The sequence below is a fragment of the Oncorhynchus mykiss genome, chromosome 30 (genome assembly GCF_057628025.1).
Source record: "Oncorhynchus mykiss isolate SJ-2025 chromosome 30, ASM5762802v1, whole genome shotgun sequence".
In the NCBI taxonomy this organism is placed as follows: domain Eukaryota; kingdom Metazoa; phylum Chordata; class Actinopteri; order Salmoniformes; family Salmonidae; genus Oncorhynchus; species Oncorhynchus mykiss.
In genome coordinates this window covers 9494377-9502651 of record NC_143051.1, presented here as the reverse complement: position 1 = coordinate 9502651, position 8275 = coordinate 9494377, and the positions used below count along the sequence as shown (strand labels likewise).

Sequence of the window (8275 nt, the reverse complement as noted above, 5' to 3'; positions counted from 1 at the left end):
CCTACCATACCTTTGTTTGTACATTGTGCCTTGAATCTATTCTACCGTGCCCAGAAACCTGCTCCTTTTACTCTCTATTCCGAATGTACTAGACGACCAGTTCTTATAGCCTTTAGCCGTACCCTTATCCTACTCCTACTCTGTTCCTCTGGTGATGTAAAGGTTAACCGAGGCCCTGCAGTGTCTAGCTTCGCTCCCATTCCCCAGGCGCTCTCATTTGTTGACCTCCATAACCGTAAAAGCCATGGTGTCATGCATGTTAACATTAGAAGCCTCCTTCCTAAGTTTGTTTTATTCACTGCTTTATCCCCCCCTCCAACCTGGATGTCCATGTGTGGCCGTGTCTGAATCCTGGCCTAGGAAGACCACCAAAAACCCTGAAATTTCCATCCCTAACTATTACGTTTTCTGACAAGATAGAACTGCCAAAGGAATTGGAAAGCTGATAGACAAGATAGAACTCCCCAAAGATTAGAAAGCTGCTGCAAGTCACCCCCCTCTTCAAAGGGGGAGACACTCTCAACCCAAATTGCTACAGACCTATATCTATCCTACCCTGCCTTTCTAAGGTCTTTGAAAGCCAAGTTAACAAACAGATCACCGACCATTTCGAATCCCACCGTACCTTCTCTGCTATGCAATCTGGTTTCCGAGCTGGTCATGAGTGCACCTCAGCCACGCTCAAGGTCCTAAACGATATCATAACCACCATCGATAAGAGACAATTCTGTGCAGCTGCATTCATCGACCTGGCCAATGGTTTCGACTCTGTCAATCACCACATTCTTATCGGCAGACTCAACAGCCTTGGTTTCTCAAATGATTGCCTCGCCTGGTTCTCCAACTACTTCTCAGACAGAGTTCAGTGTGTCAAATCTGTTGTCTGGAACTCTGGCAGTCTCTATGGGGGTGCCACAGGGTTCAATTCTCAGGCCAACTTTTTTTTTCTGTATACATCAATGATGTCGTTCTTGCTGCTGGTGATTCTCTGATCCACCTCTATGCAGACAACACCATTCTGTATACTTCTGGCCCTTCTCTGGACACTGTGTTAACAACCCTCCAGACGAGCTTCAATGTCATACAACTCTCCTTCCGTGGCCTCCAACTGCTCTTAAATACAAGTAAAACTAAATGCATACTCTTCAACCGATCGCTGTCTGCACCTGCCCGCCCGTCCAGCATCACTACTCTGGACGGTTCTGACTTAGAATATGTGGACAACTACAAATACCTAGGTGTCTGGTTAGACTGTAAACTCTCTTTCCAGACTCACATCAAACATCTCCAATCCAAAATTAAATATAGAATTGGCTTCCTATTTTGCAACAAAGCATCCTTCACTCATGCTGCCAAACATACGCTCGTAAAACTGACCATCCTACCGATCCTCGACTTCGGTGATGTCATTTACAAAATTGCCTCCAATACCCTACTCAATAAATTGGATGCAGTCTATCATCGTGCCATCCGTTTTGTCACCAAAGCCCCATATACAGTGGGGGGAAAAGTATTTAGTCAGCCACCAATTGTGCAAGTTCTACCACTTAAAAAGATGAGAGAGGCCTGTAATTTTCATCATAGGTACACTTCAACTATGACAGACAAAATGAGAAAAAAAATCCAGAAAATCACATTGTAGGATTTTTAATGAATTGATTTGCAAATTATGGTGGAAAATAAGTATTTGGTCAATAACAAAAGTTTATCTCAATACTTTGTTATATACCCTTTGTTGGCAACGACAGAGGTCAAACGTTTTCTGTAAGTCTTCACAAGGTTTTCACACACTGTTGCTGGTATTTTGGCCCATTCCTCCATGCAGATCTCCTCTAGAGCAGTGATGTTTTGGGGCTGTTGCTGGGCAACACGGACTTTCAACTCCCTCCAAAGATATTCTATGTGGTTGAGATCTGGAGACTGGCTAGGCCACTCCAGGACCTTGAAATGCTTCTTACGAAGCCACTCCTTCGTTACCCGGGCGGTGTGTTTGGGATCATTGTCATGCTGAAAGACCCAGCCACGTTTCATCTTCAATGCCCTTGCTGATGGAAGGAGGTTTTCACTCAAAATCTCACGATACATGGCCCCATTCATTCTTTCCTTTACACGGATCAGTCGTCCTGGTCCCTTTGCAGAAAAACAGCCCCAAAGCATGATGTTTCCACCCCCATGCTTCACAGTAGGTATGGTGTTCTTTGGATGCAACTCAGCATTCTTTGTCCTCCAAACACGACAAGTTGAGTTTTTACCAAAAAGTTATATTTTGGTTTCATCTGACCATATGACATTCTCCCAATCTTCTTCTGGATCATCCAAATGCTCTCTAGCAAACTTCAGACGGGCCTGGACATGGCTTAAGCAAGGGGACACGTCTGGCACTGCAGGATTTGAGTCCCTGGCGGCATAGTGTGTTACTGATGGTAGGCTTTGTTACTTTGGTCCCAGCCCTCTGCAGGTCATTCACTAGGTCCCTCCGTGTGGTTCTGGGATTTTTGCTCACCGTTCTTGTGATCATTTTGACCCCACGGGGTGAGGTCTTGCGTGGAGCCCCAGATCGAGGGAGATTATCAGTGGTCTTGTATGTCTTCCATTTCCTAATAATTGCTCCCACAGTTGATTTCTTCAAACCAAGCTGCTTACCTATTGCAGATTCAGTCTTCCCAGCCTGGTGCAGGTCTACAATTTTGTTTCTGGTGTCCTTTGACAGCTCTTGGGTCTTGGCCATAGTGGAGTTTGGAGTGTGACTGTTTGAGGTTGTGGACAGGTGTCTTTTATACTGATAACAAATTCAAACAGATGCCATTAATACAGGTAACAAGTGGAGGACAGAGGAGCCTCTTAAAGAAGAAGTTACAGGTCTGTGAGAGCCAGAAATCTTGCTTGTTTGTAGGTGACCAAATACTTATTTTCCACCATAATTTGCAAATAAATTCATTAAAAATCCTACAATGTGATTTTCTGGATTATTTTTCTCCAATTTTGTCTGTCATAGTTGAAGTGTACCTATGATGAAAATGACAGGCCTCTCTCATCTTTTTAAGTGGGAGAACTTGCACAATTGGTGGCTGACTAAATACTTTTTTGCCCCACTGTACTACCCACCACTGCGACCTGTACGCTCTCGTTGGCTGGCCCTCGCTTCATACTCATCGCCAAACCCACTGGCTCCAGGTCATCTACAAGACCCTGCTAGGTAAAGTCCCCCCTTATCTCAGCTCACTGGTCACCATAGAAGCACCCACCGGTAGCACGCGGTCCAGCAGGTACAGTGCCTTGCGAAAGTATTCGGCCCCCTTGAACTTTGCGACCTTTTGCCACATTTCAGGCTTCAAACATAAAGATATAAAATTTTATTTTTTTGTGAAGAATCAACAACAAGTGGGACACAATCATGAAGTGGAACGACATTTATTGGATATTTCAAACTTTTTTAACAAATCAAAAACAGAAAAATTGGGCGTGCAAAATTATTCAGCCCCTTTACTTTCAGTGCAGCAAACTCTCTCCAGAAGTTCAGTGAGGATCTCTGAATGATCCAATGTTGACCTAAATGACTAATGATGATAAATACAATCCTCCTGTGTGTAATCAAGTCTCCGTATAAATGCACCTGCACTGTGATAGTCTCAGAGGTCCGTTAAAAGCGCAGAGAGCATCATGAAGAACAAGGAACACACCAGGCAGGTCCGAGATACTGTTGTGAAGAAGTTTAAAGCCGGATTTGGATACAAAAAGATTTCCCAAGCTTTAAACATCCCAAGGAGCACTGTGCAAGCGATAATATTGAAATGGAAGGAGTATCAGACCACTGCAAATCTACCAAGACCTGGCCGTCCCTCTAAACTTTCAGCTCAAACAAGGAGAAGACTGATCAGAGATGCAGCCAAGAGGCCCATGATCACTCTGGATGAACTGCAGAGATCTACAGCTGAGGTGGGAGACTCTGTCCATAGGACAACAATCAGTCGTATATTGCACAAATCTGGCCTTTATGGAAGAGTGGCAAGAAGAAAGCCATTTCTTAAAGATATCCATAAAAAGTGTTGTTTAAAGTTTGCCACAAGCCACCTGGGAGACACACCAAACATGTGGAAGAAGGTGCTCTGGTCAGATGAAACCAAAATTGAACTTTTTGGCAACAATGCAAGACGTTATGTTTGGCGTAAAAGCAACACACCATCCCCACTGTCCAACATGGTGGTGGCAGCATCATGGTTTGGGCCTGCTTTTCTTCAGCAGGGACAGGGAAGATGGTTAAAATTGATGGGAAGATGGATGGAGCCAAATACAGGACCATTCTGGAAGAAAACCTGATGGAGTCAGCAAAAGACCTGAGACTGGGACGGAGATTTGTCTTCCAACAAGAAAATGATCCAAAACATATAGCAAAATCTACAATGGAATGGTTCAAAAATAAACATATCCAGGTGTTAGAATGGCCAAGTCAAAGTCCAGACCTGAATCCAATCGAGAATCTGTGGAAAGAACTGAAAACTGCTGTTCACAAATGCTCTCCATCCAACCTCACTGAGCTCGAGCTGTTTTGCAAGGAGGAATGGGAAAAAATGTCAGTCTCTCGATGTGCAAAACTGATAGAGACATACCCCAAGCGACTTACAGCTGTAATCGCAGCAAAAGGTGGCGCTACAAAGTATTAACTTAAGGGGGCTGAATAATTTTGCACGCCCAATTTTTCAGTTTTTGATTTGTTAAAAAAGTTTGAAATATCCAATAAATGTCATTCCACTTCATGATTGTGTCCCACTTGTTGTTGATTCTTCACAAAAAAATACAGTTTTATATCTTTATGTTTGAAGCCTGAAATGTGGCAAAAGGTCGCAAAGTTCAAGGGGGCCGAATACTTTCGCAAGGCACTGTATATCTCTCTGGTCACTCCCAAAACCAATTCTTCCTTTGGCCGCCTCTCCTTCCAGTTCTCTGCTGCCAATGACTGAAACGAACTACAAAAATCTCTGAAACTGGAAACAGTTATCTCCCTCACTAGCTTTAAGCACCAGCTGTCAGAGCAGCTCACAGATAACTGCACCTGTACACAGCCCATCTATAATTTACCCCAAACAACTCCCTCTTCCCCTACTGTATTTATTTATTTATTTTGTTCCTTTGCACCCCATTATTTGTATTTCTACTTTGCACATTCTTCCACTGCAAATCTACCATTCCAGTGTTTTACTTGCTATATTGTATTTACTTCGCCACCATGGCCTTTTTTTTGCCTTTACCTCCCTTATCTCACCTCATTTACTCACATCATACACTGCTATGCTTTATCTTGGCCAGGTCTCAGTTGTAAATGATAACTTGTTCTCAACTTGCCTACCTGGTTAAATAAAGGTGAAACAAATCAAATAAATATATTGTCATTTACGTTTCCCCTGTCCAGATGCTGTCCGTGTTCTCTTTCATGTCCATGTTTTATTTAATGTTCACTCTCTGTACTTGCTTCTCATCTACAGTGTCTGTCCTCACAGAGATGCGTAGGACCTAGCCCATGAAATCAGCCCTAGCCTGAACAGGAAGCCAGTGTAGAGAGCCTAGCACTGGAGTAATATGATCAAATGTTTTGGTTCTAGTCAGGATTCTAGCAGCCATTGTTTAGCACTAACTGAAGTTTATTTAGTGCTTTATCCGGGTAGCTGGAAAGTAAAGCATTGCAGTAGTCTAATCTAGAAGTGACAAAAGCGTGGATATATTTTTATGTATCATTTTTTACAAAAAGTTTCTGATTTTTGCAATGTTACGAAGATGGAAAAAAAATCTGTCCTTTAAATATTCTTGATATGTTCTTCAAAAGAGAGATCAGGGTCCAGAGTAACGCCGAGGTCCTTCACAGTTTTATTTGAGACGACTGTACAAGCATCAAGATTAATTGTCAGATCCAACAGCATATCTCTTTGTTTCTTGGGAACAAAAACTAGCATCTCTGTTTTTGTCAAAGTTTAAAAGTAAAAAATATGCCGACATCCACTTCCTTATGTCTGAAACACAGGCTTCCAGGGCGGGCAATTGGGGGCTTAACCATGTTTCAACGAAATGTACAGCTGTGTGTCTTCCGCATAGCAGTGAAAGTTGTCATTGCGTTTCCGTATGACATCACCAGGAGGTAGAATATATAGTGAATCGCATCTGCAGTTCCACAAACTGGCCACCGCGTGGAGACAAAGAAGAAGCTCATCCCTTCTCTTACTGGCTCCTCCATCAATTTCTGAGTTTCATTGAACTCTAAAATCATTATAACCTCTTGTTCCCAACAGAGAACAAAGCTCGCCAGTTTGTAGTCCTAAAACCCGGAAAGATATTACCTCTGGTTCGTTCAGCCATCCATATGGGCTATATTAATGGGGAATGAAAAAAATACATATCTATGCATTTAACATTTATTTAACTAGACAAGTCTGTTAAGAACAAATCATTATTTGCAATGATGGCCTACTCCGGTCGACGATGGGCCAATTGTGCGCTGCCCTACGGGACTCCCAATAACATTCGGATGTGATACAGCCTGGAATCGAAACAGGGACTGTAGTGACGCCTCTTGCACTGCCTTAGACCACTGCGCCACTCGGGATGCCGAAAATAAAGTCGGAAAATAAAGTCGGAGGTTAACACAGGTTTAGGAGCTCTTATCCGTTTTGTTCTACGAGATAATAGCAGTCAGTTAACATTACCCTAATGAATTATTAATCATTTATGCGCTTTATTTTTCATAATTACATAGATTTTTCTGAATAAAAAAATTGAAGTTATCCAATGAAGATTATCTTCATAGAACAAAACGTATTATGTTCACCACAGACTCTACAAACACGCCATTCATTTTTCCGGTAGATTTTGGCCAACGAACCATGGCGGAGTTAATGCCTACAAAATACGTCATTACTCTTTATCTCTATGATGTCTCCAGCCTTGAACAAACTGATGTTATGCTGAAAACCCGTTCCTTAGTTATAGACTGTAGGCGAGATCACACTTTATCCGCTTCCAGTAGCACACCTCTCTAGATGCCGACAGAGAGAGAGTGTCTCTCTGTCTATCTGGGTGTTTCTATATCAATTCAATTTAATCAACTCGAGGGCTTTATTTGCATGGGAAACATATGTGTCTCTCTAGCAGGATAGTAGGAAGGGACTACCTGGTTGGGACAGGCCCAGCGGTTCTATTCCCGGGCTCAGCGGTTTTGTCAAATCACCGGACTTTGCGTTTGAACAATTTCTACATGAATCACGTAAACCAGATTTCTATTTTTCCGGTTAAAACACAAGCACATCCAGGGTGCGCGCTTCGGAGTGGACGTCAGTCAGTGCGCGTGACAGTCAATCCAACCCTTCCGGACAAAGAGAGAGCGCCTCACGTTCACATCCCCTCTAGAGGAGCGCTCCGCGAGCCACGGTCTCATCCCGTTCTGTCCCGTGCGCCTGGAACTCCCTGTTGCTGTTCACACCTCTCTCCGCCAGCCCGCGCGAATAACTGACGACCCTTCGTGCTCTCCGGTGAGTCAGTCGGTGTATGTTTGCGACTCTTATTTAGCTTTGTGAGACTGAGTGTAAAGCTCTGTAGCCTAAACTATATACTCGGTATATGTAAGTGTATCTAGGGTAAAGTTCAAATGTCCGGGTGTAGCAATGTAAATGTATATTGTTTTGGCTGTTTCCCCCTATTTCTGAGGGCACAGGTCCTCTCTCTCTGTCTCCTGGTTAACAGGAAACACAGCAGGGTGTGAGTGGAGCAGTAGTGATAGGATACTGAGAAGTGAGCAGTCTAGGAGCCCATTTATTTATTTTTATCTCAAAGCATAACCTTCAATGTAACGAAATAGAGGAATAGTGGGGATATACAGAGAAAAGAGAGGGCAGGGAAAGAGAGAGAGAGGGCAGGGAAAGAGAGAGAGAAGGCTGGGAAAGAGAGAGAGAGGGCTGGGAAAGAGAGAGGGCAGGGAAAGAGAGAGGGCAGGGAAAGAGAGAGGGCAGGGAAAGAGAGAGAGGGGGCAGGGAAAGAGAGAGAGAGGGCAGGGAAAGAGAGAGAGGGGGCAGGGAAAGAGAGAGAGAGGGCAGGGAAAGAGAGAGAGAGGGCAGGGAAAGAGAGAGAGAGGGCAGGGAAAGAGAGAGAGAGGGCAGGGAAAGAGAGAGAGAGGGCAGGGAAAGAGAGAGAGGGGGCAGGGAAAGAGAGATAGAGGGCAGGGAAAGAGAGAGAGAGGGCAGGGAAAGAGAGAGAGAGGGCAGGGAAAGAGAGAAAGCAGTGGAGGTCGGTGCCG

The 8275-nt window shown here is 43.9% G+C and overlaps 1 protein-coding gene across 3 annotated transcripts in view; it reads left to right on the top strand.

Moving 5' to 3' along the window:
* The first annotated feature begins 7167 nt into the window (after positions 1 to 7167).
* LOC110487886 (proto-oncogene tyrosine-protein kinase Yrk) overlaps positions 7168 to 8275 on the top strand; it is a 64023-nt gene continuing 62915 nt past the window's right edge. For all 3 annotated transcript variants that reach the window (XM_036971171.2, XM_036971170.2, XM_090227471.1), the window contains exon 1: positions 7168 to 7514. The gene's annotated coding sequence lies outside the window, so the exon portion shown is untranslated. The remainder of the gene's footprint in view (positions 7515 to 8275) is intronic.